Source organism: Mustelus asterias, chromosome 4, assembly GCF_964213995.1.
Source record: "Mustelus asterias chromosome 4, sMusAst1.hap1.1, whole genome shotgun sequence".
Lineage (NCBI taxonomy): Eukaryota > Metazoa > Chordata > Chondrichthyes > Carcharhiniformes > Triakidae > Mustelus > Mustelus asterias.
Genome location: NC_135804.1, coordinates 147,935,657 through 147,953,300, shown reverse-complemented (window position 1 = coordinate 147,953,300; position 17,644 = coordinate 147,935,657). Strand labels below are relative to the sequence as shown.

General features: G+C 40.9%; 1 protein-coding gene across 1 annotated transcript in view; it reads left to right on the top strand.

Moving 5' to 3' along the window:
* The window catches only part of LOC144493065 (nuclear protein AMMECR1-like), a 141,266-nt gene that overhangs the window by 81,318 nt on the left and 42,304 nt on the right, over positions 1-17,644 (top strand). The gene's annotated exons all lie outside the window — the stretch shown is intronic.

Sequence of the window (17,644 nt, the reverse complement as noted above, 5' to 3'; positions counted from 1 at the left end):
TACTGGTATCATACTCTCTGCTTTCTATCTAAACTCCAGAATAATCAGATTCAATTCCACATTAGTGGAATAAAATTTGCTCCCTAGGTTAGTCGTTTTTATGCCCAATGTATTTCATACTTGAATTTTGCTTCATTGGAACAGAATTACATGAATTGACTACTGGGATATATTTTGCTTTGTCACCATGAATAGCAGATAGAAGACCTTGCATGTATGAAGGCTAGATCATTCTACTTCCCACATAATCCACTCTCCACATAATGAGTAAGTTTGGAAGGCACCTGATATCTGTATGATGTTACTTGGAGCAAATTTTATATATTCATGTCCTTGAGGATTGCTGACCAAGGGATACTTGGAGCACTGAGTGGAAAGAGGAAGAGTATTTTATTACCTTAACAGTGTGATGTCTTTAGTGGTTTTAAAGCAGAAGATGGATATTTACATTGTCAGAGTCCAAGAGTCCTGCAGCTACTCTTGAGCATACTCTATACGGACTGTCACATGGATGTACTTGTACATGCTGTCTGGGTGATTTGAAGCTGATATCATTTAACTGATGTGAAACTGAAGCATGTGCTTTCTTTTTAGGTGCAAATTGAATTGTTAATTGTTGGGGCCTTGGAAAAGATAACAGTCATTATAAATTGTTCTTTAGCATGTAGAACTGTAGGTGGAGACTCTTAAAACTATATTAAAAATTGGAATTCTCCCCCTCATTTTTAGTTGTGGCAAAATATACAAACTGAGGTAAACCTGGAAATTTGCATCATCCGTAAAAGATGATGCATGTTAATCTGTGAAGGACTATTTCACTTAATTGTCCTACTGCTTATGTCATCATCTTAAAGAGAAGGTCGCCTTTGAACTGCATCCACACAAACCAAATGTTCCCTTGATTTACCCTGCTGCATTCTGGTAAAGTTTTTTTTTAAAAATCCATCCATCCAAAAATTAATCCTTCTACCTTTTGTAGACATGGTCCAATTTTATACTCGAGTTGGGCTGTCATGTGGCTCCTGTGTATATAAATTGCAAGTACACTGTCAAGTTAGTGAAGTCTTTATGCATTCCGTGTTTGGGGCGGGGGGGGGGGGGGGGGGGGAGGAGGAGAGAGAGAGAGAGAGAGAGAACAATAGAATTCTTTCTGAATTGTTCCAGCAGGTAGCCAGCACAGACGTTGACCATTATCTTCCTTGCTATAAAATTCACTATCTGCTGGCATGGTATTTCTATCATGTGGAATTGTGAGCAGGCCATGCAACTTCCAGTGTGTAATATACTGCAATTATTATGGCGCATGCATAATGAGTGCTCTTTAGCAGGGTTGTAAGTGCTTAGCTTGCTGCTGGGACACCTGTTTTTTTAAATTATAAAAATTACTTGGATTTAAGAATTTGATGTAATGTGGTTAAATTTTCACTTGATTTCAAATCAGAAGGGTAATTGGAGGAGGCAGTTTAGAAAGTACAGAGTAAGTTGGGCAAAGTAATTAGGCTGATAGGAAGGAAAATTTGACAACATACACACCATGACTGACGAAATAGCTAAGGATGAAGTTGAAAGAGACTCAAGAATGTAGCACAATACAGTGGAGATGGTAATAATCAAGCTTTTATAGTTCTATTGTCAGACTTCACCTTGAGTACTGCGTTCCGTTAGGTTGACAAGAAACCAGGGACTTTAAAGTGCTGGAGGCAGTGTGAGGAAGAACCATGATGCTGATATCCGAGGGATTGAGTTTCGGAGCCAGGAGGTCATGTTGCAACTGTACAAAACTCTGGTGCGGCCGCATTTGGAGTATTGCGTACAGTTCTGGTCGCCGCATTATAGGAAAGATGTGGAAGTGTTGGAAAGGGTGCAGAGGAGATTTACCAGGATGTTGCCTGGTATGGTGGGAAAATCATATGAGGAAAGGCTGAGGGGCTTGAGGTTGTTTTCATTAGAGAGAAGAAGGTTAAGAAGTGACTTAATAGAGGCATACAAGATGATCAGAGGATTAGATAGGGTGGATAGTGAGAGCCTTTTTCCTCAGATGGTGATGGCTAACACGAGGGGACATAGCTTTAAATTGAGGGGTGAGAGATATAGGACAGATGCTAGAGGTAGGTTCTTTACTCAGAGTAGTAAGGGCGTGGAATGCCCTGCCTGCAGCAGTAGTGGACTCGTCAACATTAAGAGCATTCAAATGGTTATTGGATAAACATATGGATGATATTGGAATAGTGTAGATTAGAGTGGCTTTAGATTGGTTCCACTGGTCGGCGCAACATCGAGGGCCGAAGGGCCTGTACTGCGCTGTTATGTTCTATGTTCTATTTCTGGTGTTATGGATCTGAATTGAAAAGAGAGACTAGAGAAACTTGGTTATTTCAGCCTATAAAACAGGCACCTGAGAAAATGACCTTGCATGAGGTATATCCGATTGTAAAGTCATTTTTAAAAAAAAGAAACGGGAAGATTGCATTAAATTAAAATCAGCAGTAAAATTGGAGAAACTGGTTGTTAGTAAAAGGAAATTTTAGGACTGAATCAGGAAATATTTCATAAATACTAAAGTAAACTTGCAGAATAGTGGAGGTAAAAAACCCAGGAATGAATAAAACAAAACAATTAGTTGCGACTATTTGGGGAAACGCTAGAGTGTTTGGATGGGTGAATCAAGATCATCCTTCTGCGTCCAGTGACCTTGTGATAAGGACATAGATTTCAGTTTGTATTGGACTTTCTCTGATTTGAGTTCTATACATTAGGTCTAACAAAGGCACTGCTTTCCAGTCTCCCTCACTTCCAGTCTTTTTAAACAGCATTGTATTAAACAAGTTAAAAGTTATTTGGCATGAAGGAAATTGATAAACTGGAATTTATTTTGTGTTGCTTCATTTGTTTTCTTGTTTTGAAAGAAAAATGCTGCTGTTGGCATTAATTCTTGGCCTCTAATATCCATCAAACTCTGACTCAATGTCGAGGAATCTTATTTCCAATTTGCTTTTGTAGATTAAAAATATAACATTGAATATTCTTGGCCCCAGTAAAAGCCTGAGTATTTCTGATGAATAATTATTTTTAGAAGAATCTTTCTTTGTTTAAAAGAAATAATGTCACTCATTTTACATTTAAACTTTGCTTCCTTTGTATCCCAATGTGTACCAAATCTATCCATCACACTTGTATACATTGACCTACATTAGCCCCAATCCACCAATGCTGTGATTTTAAAATTCTCATCCTCCTATTCCAATCCTTGAGTATCCTTATCTGTCTATCTCTTTTTTTCCTCTTGGAACTCTCCATTCCTCCAAATGTGGTCTTTTGTTCTCTTTCCTCCCACTTATTTTATCTTGCCATTGATTGCTGTGCCATCATCTACCATGGTTCTAAGCTCTGGGCATCCCCTCCCTAAACCTTTCTGCCACTCCACCCATAACTCCATTTTTGGACCTTCCTTAAAACCTACCTCTAGAGTTGAGTCACCGATGCAAATCACCCCTCCTTTGTAATTTTGTAATTTTTTTGATTATACTCCTGTGAAGTACCTTGGCCGATTTCCTGTTTTAAAGGTTGCTGCAAAAATGAATTTAGAATTTACCTGAATGACCTAGCACAGGGTCATGGAGATTAAAAGCAGTCAAACTTGCCAATACCAGTGTAAGTGATGTACTGTTTTTGGTCATTAAGAACCAAAATGTGAGGTATTCCGGTCAGTACTAGCATTTTTTAATGGTCTCTGTAAATTTTGTTTTCAAATTGCCAGCAAAAGTAAAATATAATGCTCCAGGCTGGTGACTGCACTTCAAAGGTTACTTCATTGACTGTAAACATCATTGCCTGTCAAGCACTGTGGGACACTCTTGAGGTCATGAAGGGTGTGCTATATAAATTAATGTCTTTAAGTATGTCTCATTTTGGCATTTGGTTTCCACTAAATGGTTCTAGGACTGCATTACTGACCTCTTGGGACTAGGTAACACTACTGCAGTTGTAAATATGCCTTTTTAAAAAGAGGAGTGGCCAGATTAAGTGAAGAGCAAGAGATTGTATAACTTAATTTCTACCTTGTTTTTTATTGTACCATATAACTTTGAATTTCTAGGGAGGAAGTGCAGAGAATGAAAGGACATTGCAGCTTTAAGTGCTGTACATAATGGGATTTGAAAACTATTTTCTTCAATTCAAAACTTCATTTTGCTCCTTGCTACAATGGAGACATAGGCTTTTGTATTTGATGGATTTTTCTATTTTTATTGCATTCTCTCAAGGTAAACAAGGGTAGCTTAATATTGCCGATCCTCATTTGCTCTGAGACAATGCTGGTGGGCCACCTTTTTTAAATCGCTATTATCCATATGGTGATGGTAATGCTGTTAGGCTGGGAGTTCTGGGATTTTGACTTTTGGTAATGAAGGAATGTCAACATTTATACAAGTCAGGATGATTTGTGACATCCAGGGCACCTTTGAAGAAATGGTGTTTTCTCACACTTGCTGCTCTTAAGATGTCGAAGTTCTGCCCAAGTATATTTGAGTTGCAGTAATACACTGTTGATAGTATACACTGCAGTCACGCTATCCAGGGCTGGGGGTTTGTGAATGTTTAGGATACAAATTAGGATGCATATGCACACATGGTGTTTTTATTTCCATTCAATAATATAATCCCTAAATGTCAGGTAGGCTAGTTAGATACCAGTTTTGACATCCTAACTGCAAAGATATTTAACAGAGTGATAACGTTTGACCATATTGCTGTTGGTTTGTTTAACCATTCAAGTTTACAGTATGCCATTCAGTTTCTGGGGTTTTTCTCCCTCTGATTTCACCCAACTGCAGCAGCTCCACACTTGCTGCCTGAAGTAGCTTTTTCATCATCACTGTACCAGTTATATAGGCTCTCAACTAATTATATAGAAAAATAGCAAACCACAAATTATTAGTGGTTTCTTACTTGAAACACCAATGCGTGTATTGCAAAGTGATGCGATTTAGGGTGTATTTTCATGTAGTCAGCACTGCAGCATAGCAGTTTCCACTTTGATGCAGTAAGATGATCTTGTGAGCATTTGCAATGTCATGCTGACTTCACATGCCGACTCAGAAGTAGAACCAGCAGCAATGTAAACATGATTTTCTGCAATTCTGGCTCCAAAGGGCAAAGTAAAGCAAAGGCTTGGCTGCAAGGGCAAGGGAAGGAAAATCTTTGAATTAGGGATATTAGAGAAAAGCTTTTAAATTGTACCCAAGTTAAATCAGCTCGTGTATTTCAGGACAATATTGCAGCATTCACGAGCAATATAGAGCTGTCCATACCTGAAGCAGTTTTGGTATGATTTGCTCTGTTTTCTTGGATTGTTTTCAATGAATTGTTGATTTGATTCCTACTCTTGAGTATTTGTGGCTTGTTTAACAGCAAATTAGGTTCGGTGGATTGGCCATGCTAAATTGACCCTTAGTGTCAAGGAGATTAGTAGTGTAAATATGTGGGGTTATGGGGATAGGGCCTTGGGGGATTGTTGTTGGTGCAGGCTCGATGGGCTGAATGGCTTCTTTCTGCACTGTAGGGATTCTGATTCGATGTAATTACACTACGTGAAATGAGCCACAATCAGATCTAATTTTCATAAATATTACTACAGCTCCAAGTGCTGCTTTTTTCCCCCAGTCCTGAGAGCTTCAATACCATTTGCATGATAGCAAAACCAGGACCTTGAACTGGAAATTGATTTTATAATGTGCTCATTGAATAGAGTTTCAGTTACATTCCAGCTTTATCTCCCTCCTCTTTTGGTGTCATACAATCTTTCCAACCACTGCAGTAATTTTTTTAAGCTTCTAATTGAAATGTATGCTCAATAAGTGCTTTATTAATGGTTGATTAACAGTTCATCGACTAATTTAGAATGGAGTATAAAATATAAAAGCTGGGAAGTCTTGCTACAACTGTACAGGATGCTGATGAGACCACAAGAATGCTGCATCCAATGTTAGTTACTTAAGGAGGGATATACTTGCATGTAAGGCTGTCGAAATTGCACTCGGGTTGCTTCCTAAGATGAAGGGGTTTTCTTATGATGGAAGGTTGAGCAGCTTGAGCCTTTCCTCATTGGAGTTTAGAGAAATGAGAGTTGATCTTATTGACGAAACCTACAAGATTTTGAGAAGGCTCGATAAGGTAGATGGTCAGAATATTTCTCCATGTGGAATTTAGAATGGGGGTGGAATAGGTGGCATAGTTTCAGAATGCGGTGTGATAATGCTGTGCCTTTAAGAAATGTATTTTAATCACGTTCCTTTGTAACATTTTATTGGTGCCGTGATGTCTGTGACTGAAGCAAGATAATGGACATCATGCTGATTTTAATCTGAACTAATGCAGTGTTCTGTGGTTTAATGGTCTTTTGGGGATTGCTGAGTGGAGCTTGATTTGGGGATGATTGACAGGACAGATGATATGGGGACAGTTTTTCAAAGAACAAAGAACAGTATAGCACAGGAAACGGGCCCTTCGGCCCTCCAAGCCTGTGCCGCTCCTTGGTCCAACTAGACCAATCGTTTGTATCCCTCCATTCCGAAGGCTCTCATGTGACTATCCAGGTAAGTCTTAAACGATGTCAGCGTGCCTGCCTCCACCACCCTACTTGGCAGCGCATTCCAGGCCCCCAACACCCTCTGTAAAAAAAAAAAATCCCTCTAATATCTGAGTTATACTTCGCCCCCCTCACCTTGAGCCCGTGACCCCTCGTGATCGTCACTTCTGATCTGGGAAAAAGCTTCCCACCGTTCACCCTATCTATCTCCTTCATAATCTTGTACACCTCTATTAGATCTCCCCTCATTCTCTGTCTTTCCAGGGAGAACAACCCCAGTTTACCCAATCTCTCCTCATAGCTAAGACCCTCCATACCAGGCAACATCCTGGTAAACCTTCTCTGCACTCTCTAAAGCCTCCACATCCTTCTGGTAGTGCGGCGACCAGAACTGGACGCAGTACTCCAAATGTGGCCTAACCAGCGTTCTATACAGCTACATCATCAGACTCCAGCTTTTATACTCTATACCCCATCCTATAAAGACAAGCATACCATATGCCGCCTTCACCACCTTCTCCAGCTGTGTTGCCACCTTCAAGGATTTGTGGACTTGCACACCTAGGTCCCTCTGTGTTTCTATACTCTTGATGGCTCTGCCATTTATTGTATAACTCCTCCCTACATTATTTCTTCCAAAATGCATCACTTCGCATTTATCTGGATTAAATTCCATCTGCCACCTCTCCACCCAATTTTCCAGCCTATCTATATCTTGCTGTATTGCCCGACAATGCTCATCGCTATCCGCAATTCCAGCCATCTTCGTGTCATCCGCAAACTTGCTGATAACACCAGTTACACCTTCTTCCAAATCATTTATATATATCTCAAATAGCAGAGGTCCCAGTACAGAGCCCTGCGGTCACAGACCTCCAGCCAGAAAAAGACCCTTCGACCACTACCCTCTGTCTCCTATGGCCAAGCCAGTTCTCCCCCCATCTAGCCACTTCTCCTTGTATCCCATGAGCCTTAACCTTTTTAACCAACCTGCCATGTGGGACTTTGTCAAATGCCTTACTGAAATCCATATAGACGACATCCACGGCCCTTCCTTCGTCAACTGTTTTTGTCACTTCCTCAAAAAACTCCACTAAATTTGTAAGGCACCACCTCCCTCTTACAAAAGCATGCTGTCTGTCACTAATGAGATTGTTCCATTCTAAATCATTAAAGAAGAAATAGCAGGCCATCTGGATAAGAATGGTTCGATTAAGCAGACGCAGCATGGATTCATGAGGGGAAAGTCATGCTTGACGAACTTGTTGGATTTTTATAAAGATGTGACTAGTGCGGTTGACAGAGGGGAACCGGTGGATGCGGTGTTTTTGGATTTCCAAAAGACGTTTGATAAGGTGCCTCACAAAAGGTTGCTGAAGAAGATTGGGTCACACGGAGTTGGGGGTAGGGTGTTCGCATGGATTGGGGATTGGCTATCCGACAGGAAGCAGAGAGTCTGAATAAATGGGTGCTTTTCTGGTTGGCGGATGGTAACAAGTGGCGTGCCGCAGGGATCGGTACTGGGGCCTCAACTATTTACCATTTATATAGACGATCTGGAGGAGGGGACTGAGTGTAGGGTAACAAAGTTTGCAGACGACTCAAAGATAAGTGGAAAAGTGAATCGTGTGGAGGGTGTAGAAGGTCTGCAGAGAGATTTGGACAGGCTGAGTGAGTGGGCGAGGATCTGGCAGATGGAGTATAACGTTAACAAATGCGAGGTTATTCACTTTGGAAGAAATAATAGCAAATTGGATTATTATCTAAATGGAAAGAAATTACAACATGCTACTGTGCAAAGGGACCTGGGAGTCCTTGTGCATGAGACGCAAAAACCCAGTCTGCAGGTGCAACAGGTGATCAAGAAGGCAAATGGGATGTTGGCCTATATTGCAAGGGGGATAGAATATAAAAGCAGAGATGTCTTGCTGCATCTGTAAAGGGCATTGGTGAGGCTGCAGCTGGAATACTGTGTGCAGTATTGGTCCCCTTATTTGCGGAAGGATATATTGGCCTTGGAGGGAGTGCAGAGAAGGTTCACCAGGTTGATACCAGAGATGAGGGGTGTTGATTATGAGGAGAGACTGAGCAGATTGGGTTTGTATTCGTTGGAATTTAGAAGGCTGAGGGGGGGATCTTATAGAGACCTTATAAGATAATGAAGGGGCTGGATAGGGGAGAGATTCTTTCCACTTAGAAAGGAAGCTAGAACTAGAGGGCACAGCCTCAAAATAAAGGGGGGTCGGTTTAGGACAGAGTTGAGGAGGAACTTCTTCCCTCAGAGGGTGGTGAATCTCTGGAATTCTCTGCCCACTGAAGTGGTGGAGGCTACCTCGTTGAATATGTTTAAATCACGGATAGATGGATTCCTGATCGGTAAGGGAATTAGGGGTTATGGGGATCAGGCAGGTAAGTGGAACTGATCCACTTCAGATCAGCCATGATCTTATTGAATGGCGGGGCAGGCTCGAGGGGCTAGATGGCCTACTCCTGCTCCTATTTCTTACGTTCTTATGTAAATGCACATACATCCTGTCTCTAAGAATCCTCTCCAACAACTTCCCTACCACGGATGTCAAGCTCACTGGCCTATAATTTCCCGGGTTATCCCTGCTACCCTTAAACAACGGGACCACATTTGCTACCCGCCAATCCTCAGGGACCTCGCCTGTGTCCAAAGAAGCGACAAAGATTTCTGTCAGAGGCCCAGCAATTTCATATCTCGTCTCCCTGAGCAGTCTAGGATAGATGCCATCAGGCCTTGGGGCTTTGTCAGTTTTAATGTTCTGTAAAAAACCTAACACTTCCTCCCTTGTAATGGAGATTTGCTCTAACGGGTCAACACCTCCCTCTCAGATACTCCCGGTTAACACGTCCCTCTCCTTGAAGACTTGCCAGTTATCTCTGAGTTTAAAACCCTCCCTTTTGCACCAGTCCTTTAGCCATGCGTTCAACTGTAGAATCTCCCTGTTCCTAGCCTCATTTGCACTAGACACTGGGAGCAGTCCAGAGATTGCTACCCTGGAGGCCTTACTTTTTAGCCGAGCACCATCTCCCTGAATTTCTCTCGTATGACCCCCCTGCTCTTCCTACCTACATAATTTTCACCAATGTGTATAACTACGTCCGTTTGATTTTTTAAAATATGCTTCCTACCCTCTCGGAGACATCCAGTACCCCGGCACCAGGGAGGCAGACTACCATCCTGGATTCTCGTTCGCTCCCACAGAACCGCCTGTCCGTGCCTCTAACCATTTCGCCCCCCACCACTATTGCTCTTCTAAACCCCTTTCCCTTCCGGACCCCTGAGCCTGTCTCCGTGCAGGCGATCTGGTCCTCGTGGCTTACCCCTGGAGGGTCATCCCCCTCCACAGAATCCAAAACAATAGAAAAGTCCAGTTTTAGTTTCATTTTCTCTTGCTGGTGGAAGAAGGCAGTGTCTCTCTCTCTTTCCAGAGGCTTTCTGAAAGTTCCAGGACTGGGAAGCCTCAGATTTAATCCAACATTCAAAGGACCAATTCCCAGCAGGTGTTTTTTTTTTAAAAAGCTGAAAATCCAGCATCACATGAGCATACTTGTTTTTGTGCCTAGTCTGTGGGGTGGTGTTGACTTGAAACAGCATAGATAACTAGCTGTTAGGGTTTATACTGTGCTGTGTTTAATTCTTGTAATTGGTAAAAATAATGCTAAATCTTTATCTTTTAACTGTGTTCTTAAAATTTTTTTTGATAAAAGGTTCCTAGTGGGTCACTTGAATCATACCTGAAGTGCAACACCTTATGTTCAACCACACCAGAATCAAATGTAGAACTTGGGATCTAGGTTATCTTCACAAAATAACTTGGAGTTTCTAGCCTGGGTCTCAACAAAGGGGACTCCTATTTAAGATGGTGATGAGGAAGAATTTCTTAAGAGTCATTTAAACTTGAAATTCTCTACCCCAGAGAGCTGGAGTGGAGACCCAAGTCCTTGAATATGTTCAAGGCTGAGATGCATATTTTTAAACCATAATAGATTGAGGGTTATGTGGAACAGGCAGGAAAGTGGAGTTGGGGCCAACACCAGACAGCCGTGAATGACAGAGCAGGCTTCCTGGGCCATATACGTTTTCTTAAGTTATTAATTTACTAACACAAATTATATTGCCATTTAACTTCTAGAACTGGCCTTCTGTTTATGGGCCTGTCAGTCATGTCACTTGGCCTTTTAAAATTGTTAATATAATGGAAAATTGCAGCTGACTAAAATCTTTAAACAAAAGTCACTTTAGGCTGCAATGCTTCCCATCTTTATCTCCATAAGACATAGGAGCAGAATTAGGCCACTCGGCCCATCAAGTCTGTTCCGCTATTCAATCATGGCTGATATTTTTCCCATCCCCATTCTCCTGCCTTTTTCCCCATAACCCTTGATCCTCTTATTAATCAAGAACCTATCTATCTCTGTCTTAAAGACACTCAATGACCTGGCCTCCACAGCCTTATGCGGCAGAGTTCCACAGATTCACCACTCTCTGGCTGAAGAAATTTCTCCTCATCTCTGTTTTTAAAGGATCGTCCCTTTAGCCTGAGGTTGTGCCCTCTGGTTCTAGTTTTTCCTACTAGTGAAAACATCCTCTCCATGCCCACTCTATCCAGGCCCCTCAGTATTCTGTAAGTTTCAATAAGTTCTCCCCTCATCCTTCTAAACTGCAATGACTACAGACCCAGAGTCCTCAACCTTTCCTCATACGACAAGCGGATAGTGGATAGAAGCAGCTATTGGTCAAGCCATACCTGCTTTTATTAAAATCATCTTCAAACCTAATGCTGACATAGAAGAACAAGTTCACGCTTGGTTCAGGAGAACTAGAGATGAAGAGCAAACTAGCAGTTACATTATTGAACTGTGACATCAGTTCTTAATTGTTACACACAAAAAGCATATCCTTAAACTATCTTCCCGTACCAACTGAGGTTATTCATGAAGGTCTGCCTTTTCAACCTTGCCCCTCGTCTAAGGTGTGATGATCCTCGGGTTAAATAACCACCAGTCAATGCCAATGGTCATCTGAGACTACAGTAACTTTTACTATCTTTAAACAATGAATTTTGGTGATCAAATGTTGTAGGTTACTCTGCATAACTTTCTGTAAAAAATTTTAATTTTCATTAATTGATCTGGTTTGGTCAAGTGGTGATATCTTTCTGGCTGCTCCCTTTGAGCACATGAATTTACTGTATCAAAATATTGCACATGTATAAAGTTACTTAGCTTGACCCTAAAAAAAAACTTAATTACTGGACTTGTGGAATTTATTTGTGACCTATTGAAAAGCAGAGTTTTATTGGGGCTGTTGTCTTTTTGTTGTAGCAAAGAATTGTGCTTTCTCTGTCTGTATTTTTGTGATATACTGAGACTGAAGTAGTGTTTGGTCGATAAGTAAGGGCTGGAGTTAACTGGGGCAAGTTGCATCACACTGGAATAGATTTGAGATTTTTTATTTTGCCTATCATTTTTTTCTTCAATCCAAGCATCTTACTCATTATGTTCATCATCTTGACCTCGAGACCCAGTGCTCTAATCCTATTCCCTCCCTCAGGTTTTAAAAGTGGTCCAGCATCTAAACTGAATGGTAGGGTTCTGCACACTGCAGTGCCTGTCCTAAGTGTCAAACCACTGCATTCAATATCAAGATAAGTTACTCTACTAGACACTATTCTTGTACCTCGTTAAAAATTTAACGTCGAGAAGTAGCAAGCTTTGAGATTTTCCTGTTCCCATCAGTGATTTGGCATGCACTCCTTCTTAAAACTCAATTACAAATCAGGTTAGCATCAAAGTTTCTCTTGGTACCAGTACAATCAATCCATCCCTCATCCCTTATTACTCCATTCTTATTTCTGTTCAAGTAAATGCAGTTTTTGTTGCTTGTCTTACTGTATCACTTAGCATTTAAAAATATAAAAAATGTAATTTTCAATATCAGTAAAAGTTGTGAAATGCATATAACCACAGGAAGAAGGACTTACAGAAGAAGGAAATAGATGAAAGGCAGATGTAGAAAAATGAAGACAATGAGCATAATTACAAGATCAACTAGGGTATAAACATTTTTCATTATTTCCAAGATAGCCTGTTTTTTAAAAAAAAATGTTGGTTCTCTGATTCTTGAATGTTATTACATTAAAACTGACTAATGAAAAATAGCTTTGCAATGAAAATTACTTGTATATTTTAAATTCTGAAAACCTGCCTCAAATGTGTTTATCTTTGCTGCTTATCAGAAACATCATGCTTATTTGACATTTTTTTCAAAAATCAAAAGTGAATTGTTCTGCCGAGCTATCTCATATTTACACTTTGCCAAATAACTTAAGTGGTTTTCCTTTCACCTCCAAATGGAATATTGAATACGGCTTTGGGTAAAGTACAATGACAATTGAACCATCTAATCCCTTTTTGTTTTCTTTTGTTGTGAAACAAATGGCCCTGTAATGAAATGTTACACAAATGGTTATTGCCGTAATAGTGCGATGGGGAACCAAATTTCACTTGATGTCAAACTTTTCACTTTCATGTTGGGCTTTGATTTGGATATTTTAACATTAAACTTGAGTGTCTTACAAACACAAAGGTGTGGACTTTATACAGTTAAAATATGCTGTTGGGGCACTCTGCTGCTCTATCATATACATTCTCATCCAGTCATTTGAACAATTTTATTTATTCCTTTTTAATTTTCTGCCCATTGCACATTAGGGCACAATTCCACAAGTAATTGACCCTTTGTACCTTGTCCAAATGGTTGTTCATTATGTATTAGCATTGTAAGGTTTTCCCGGCATTTTATGTAGCTAGGGGCCCTGGACAACAACATACACTGGGCAGTGTTAAGCCCAGTTTTGTTTTCCAGTTGGGATCAATGAATAGTTATTGAGGAAGTTATCCATTTATTCTGCTGCATATAATGCATTTACATGTTTCTGTGGGTAAGCATGGTTTGCATTGAAAGTCTCAAGCCACCTTGATACACATCAAGGGCTTATTGGATTTGATTGACTGTGACTAAGACCTTTTGAGAGAGGCAGGATCAGTGGCTGCAGTTCTCTTTGACAGCTTAGTGACCAGTGATGTCTCCATTATGTTTTTATATTGAGCTTCATGCATACTTCATGTTTCAGTCTGCAATGAGTGTTCTATTAATATTTTGTGCTGGCCAGCACAAAAAATTTAACTTTAAATGGAAACCTGTTCCAGTGCAAATGCTAAGCTTATCTTTGAAAGACTATGTTTAGAAAATCTATAATGCCTTCATTTTTTAAATTTTGATTTGAATTTGATTTACTATTGTCACGTATTAGTATACAGTGAAAAGTATTGTTTCTTGCGTGCTGTACAGACAAAGCATACCATTCATAGAGAAGGAAAGGAGAAAAGGCAGAATGTAGTGTTACAGTCATAGCTAGGATGTTGAGAAAGATCAACTTAATGTGAGGTAGGTCCATTCGAAAGTCTGATGGCAGCAGGGAAGAAACTGCTCTTGAGTCGGTTGATATGTGACCTCCGACTTTTGTATCCTTTTCCCAAGGTGGAAGGGAGAATGTCCAGGATATGTGGGGTTCTTGATAATGCTGGCTGCTTTTCCGAGGCAGCAGGAAGTGTAGACAGAGTCAATGGATGGGAGGCTGGTTTGCATGATGGATTGGGCTCCATTCATGACATTTTGTAGTTTCTTGCGGTCTTGAACAGAGCAGGAGCTATACCAAGCTGTGATACAACCAGAAAGAATGCATCTGTAAAAGTTGCACCATAAAAGTTTTGAGAACAGAACTTTGATTCACTGTTATCTGCTATTTGCTGTTCATCCTTTTGTGACTCTGCAAGAATGAGGGAACGATATCGCTGTTCCAAGTTAGGATGGTGCGTGACTTGGAGGGGAACTTGTAGGTGGTGATGTCCCCATGGATCTACTGTCTTTGTCCTAGGTGGTCGAGGTCATGACTCTGAAAGGTTCTGTGAAAGAAACCTTGGCAATTTACTGCACTGCATCTTGTAGATGGTATACACTTGCATCCATTATGTCGGTGGTGGAAGGAGTCAATATTTAAGTTGGTGGATTGGGCGCCAATCAAATGGGCTGCTTAACTGTCACAGGACATTTTCAGGCATTTAATTGTATTTAAATACATCATTAATTAAAAGCTCTCCTTTTTGTTACTCCTTCTTTTGTTTAATGATCATGTAAACAACCAGTGAGAATATTCGCAGAAATCCAGTTGATCAATTTTTAAAAATCTTTTTAACCTTTTCTACCACTTGGAATGGCAAATTACCTTAGATTATGCAAATAAACAAGTCAAGATCCCGATTAAACACGTGAAAATTTCCTTCGAGACATTTTTTGAAGACTAAGCAGCCAGTTTGATCACCACTCCATCCACTACCATAAACATTCATTTTCCTTAGCACCGACGGACAGTGGCAGCAGTGTGCATCATCTACAAGATGCACTGCAGCAACTTGCCAAGGAGCATGGAACAAAATCTAAACTAATTGTCCAAAGCTTTGCTGCTTGTGTCTTAACTGTCAGCAAATCCTGTTCCCCTATCACACCTGTACTAGCTGATCTATGTTGGCTCCCACTCGAGCAGCAACGTGATTTGAAAATTCTCAAGCATAGTTCTTTCCTTCCCTGCCCCATAGCCTCAACCCTGTCTATCCATGCAATCTCCTCTGCAATATCCAATTCAGGTCTCTTGTGCATCCCTGATTTTAATCACTCCTCCACTGGTGGCCACACCTTGAATTGCCTAGACCCTAAGTCAGGCAAACACTCCCTACACCTCTCCACTTCTCCAACTCACTTCCCCCTTTAAGCCAATCACTAAAAACTACCTTTCTCCAAGTTTTCGGTCTTTTGACCTAATATTTCCTTAGATGACAGTGTCATACTTTTTCATAATCCTTCTTTCGAATGTTTCATTTTGTTAAAGGCACTATATAAGTTTGTTGTTGTATTGTACTTTGGTTACTCAGGTCTAAACGCTGGTTTTGTCCATCTAAGGCTTTGAGGCCTCTGACTTCAGCCCCCCCAACTTCAAACCTAGCTTGCTAGAACCAAAATTCAGTCCAGCTATTTGTCTAGATCAAGAGGCTCCGGCATAACTTTTCCATCTCCATTCCAATTTTGAGGTACCAATCTTCTTGCCTTCCGCTACTTTATCTTTTAGCTAGGTTAGCAAGATTGGCCTTTGTAATGCTTGATCTGTGATATCAAAGGACAGTGGCCTGTTATATAGCTTGAATGACTAAAATAATCAGCTCAATAAGGTGTAATACTTTGTTCCTGTGCATTTTTTTAACCATCAGAAATGCACCATAGAAATCATAGAAACCCTACAGTACAGAAAGAGGCCATTCGGCCCATCGAGTCTGCACCGACCACAATCCCACCCAGGCCCTACCCCCATATCCCTACATATTTTACCTGCTAATCCCTCTAATCTATGCATCCCAGGACACTAAGGGGCAATTTTGTAGCATGGCCAATCAACCTAACCCGCACATCTTTGGACTGTGGGAGGAAACCGGAGCACCCGGAGGAAACCCACGCAGACACGAGGAGAATGTGCAAACTCCACACAGACAGTGACCCAAGCCGGGAATCGAACCCAGGTCCCTGGAGCTGTGAAGCAGCAGTGCTAACCACTGTGCTACCGTGCCGCCCATAACCCTAACCCTAACCAATGAAGTAATGGGATTTTTTTTTTTTAAAGTGACTTACATTGACTTTGCCATTAAGACTTGATGTTGGCTACATTTATTTGAAGTGAGTTCTAATGGATTTTAAAGTTGCTGGAGGCACAGAATGACACTGGATTTGTGCTTGGATCCTTTGCAAAGCTGTTGCCATCTTTCCCACTGTCAACCCCTTGGCTTGGGACTTAGAGTCAGGATTGAGATGAGTTTTGAAAGGAGTGTGTGCCTGCGTCAAGGACACCAGGAGAAAAAGACAAGTTGAGAGAGGGGGAATGTGTGTGTGTCAGATTGCAGACTGGTATTTTCAAACTGAGAAGCTATTTGAACAGTAGTTAAGCTAATAATCAGTTATATTCAATTTTGTAGTAGTACCTCTGCTAAAACAAATTGCTCTTGAGTTTAGGGAACTGATTGAAGTTGAAGAAATAGTGGGCTTAGAATGTGATTTTGGTTGTCTTGGGGAGAGATGGATGTGAAGTATCGTGAATTCATTGGAAGAAAACCAGCAATAGTGCTAGTCCCAAGAGAGAAGCCTTTGTGTCAGGCTAGTGGTAACTCTTGACTAGTTTAAGCATCTATGGATATTGCTGGGGGAAAGGAATAGTGGGAATTTAAATTGCCTTCCTATGTTCACATTACAATCTTTCTAAACTTTTTTTGGTCTGGTGTAATACAGTTCACTTTTGTTGTTTTAATAAAATATTTTATTCTTTGTACTAAATCAATCATCAGACTCGAGTAAATCTGTTCAGAAACTTTCCTCCAAGGTTTCTTAAAAATGAGGATGCATCAAGTTGGGTTTCAGACCTGACTTGTCCAGTATTATCAGCAACTTGGATCGTAACGGTGGAATATCACTGCTGGGTTTGGGAAATCTCACCCTCTATTACTCCCAGAGAGAGAGGGGATAGCTTGGGAGTGGGTGAGAGAGCAATGATTTTGAATCCAAGTCAGGAGGCGGTAAAGACTCCTCTCTTTAGTCCAGCACAGAATGAAGTAATGACGTGGACAGGATATTGCCAGGCTTGAGGCATACCTTCCAGTGGTGAAGTGATTGCATTTGGATATGCAGAAGAGTCCTGAATTAGAGGAGTGCACATATGGGGGGCTGTGGGCCTGGAGGAGATTACATTAATGGGAGGGTGAGGCCATGCAAGGATTTGAAAATAATGGCGGGAATTTTAAAACCAAGATATTGTTTGATTGCGAGTCAGTGTAGGTCAGTGAGCGCAGAGGTGAGGGGGGAACAGGACCTCCTATGAGTTAAGACATGGGCAGCAGAGTTTTGGATGACCTCAAGCTTACTGGAATGTTACA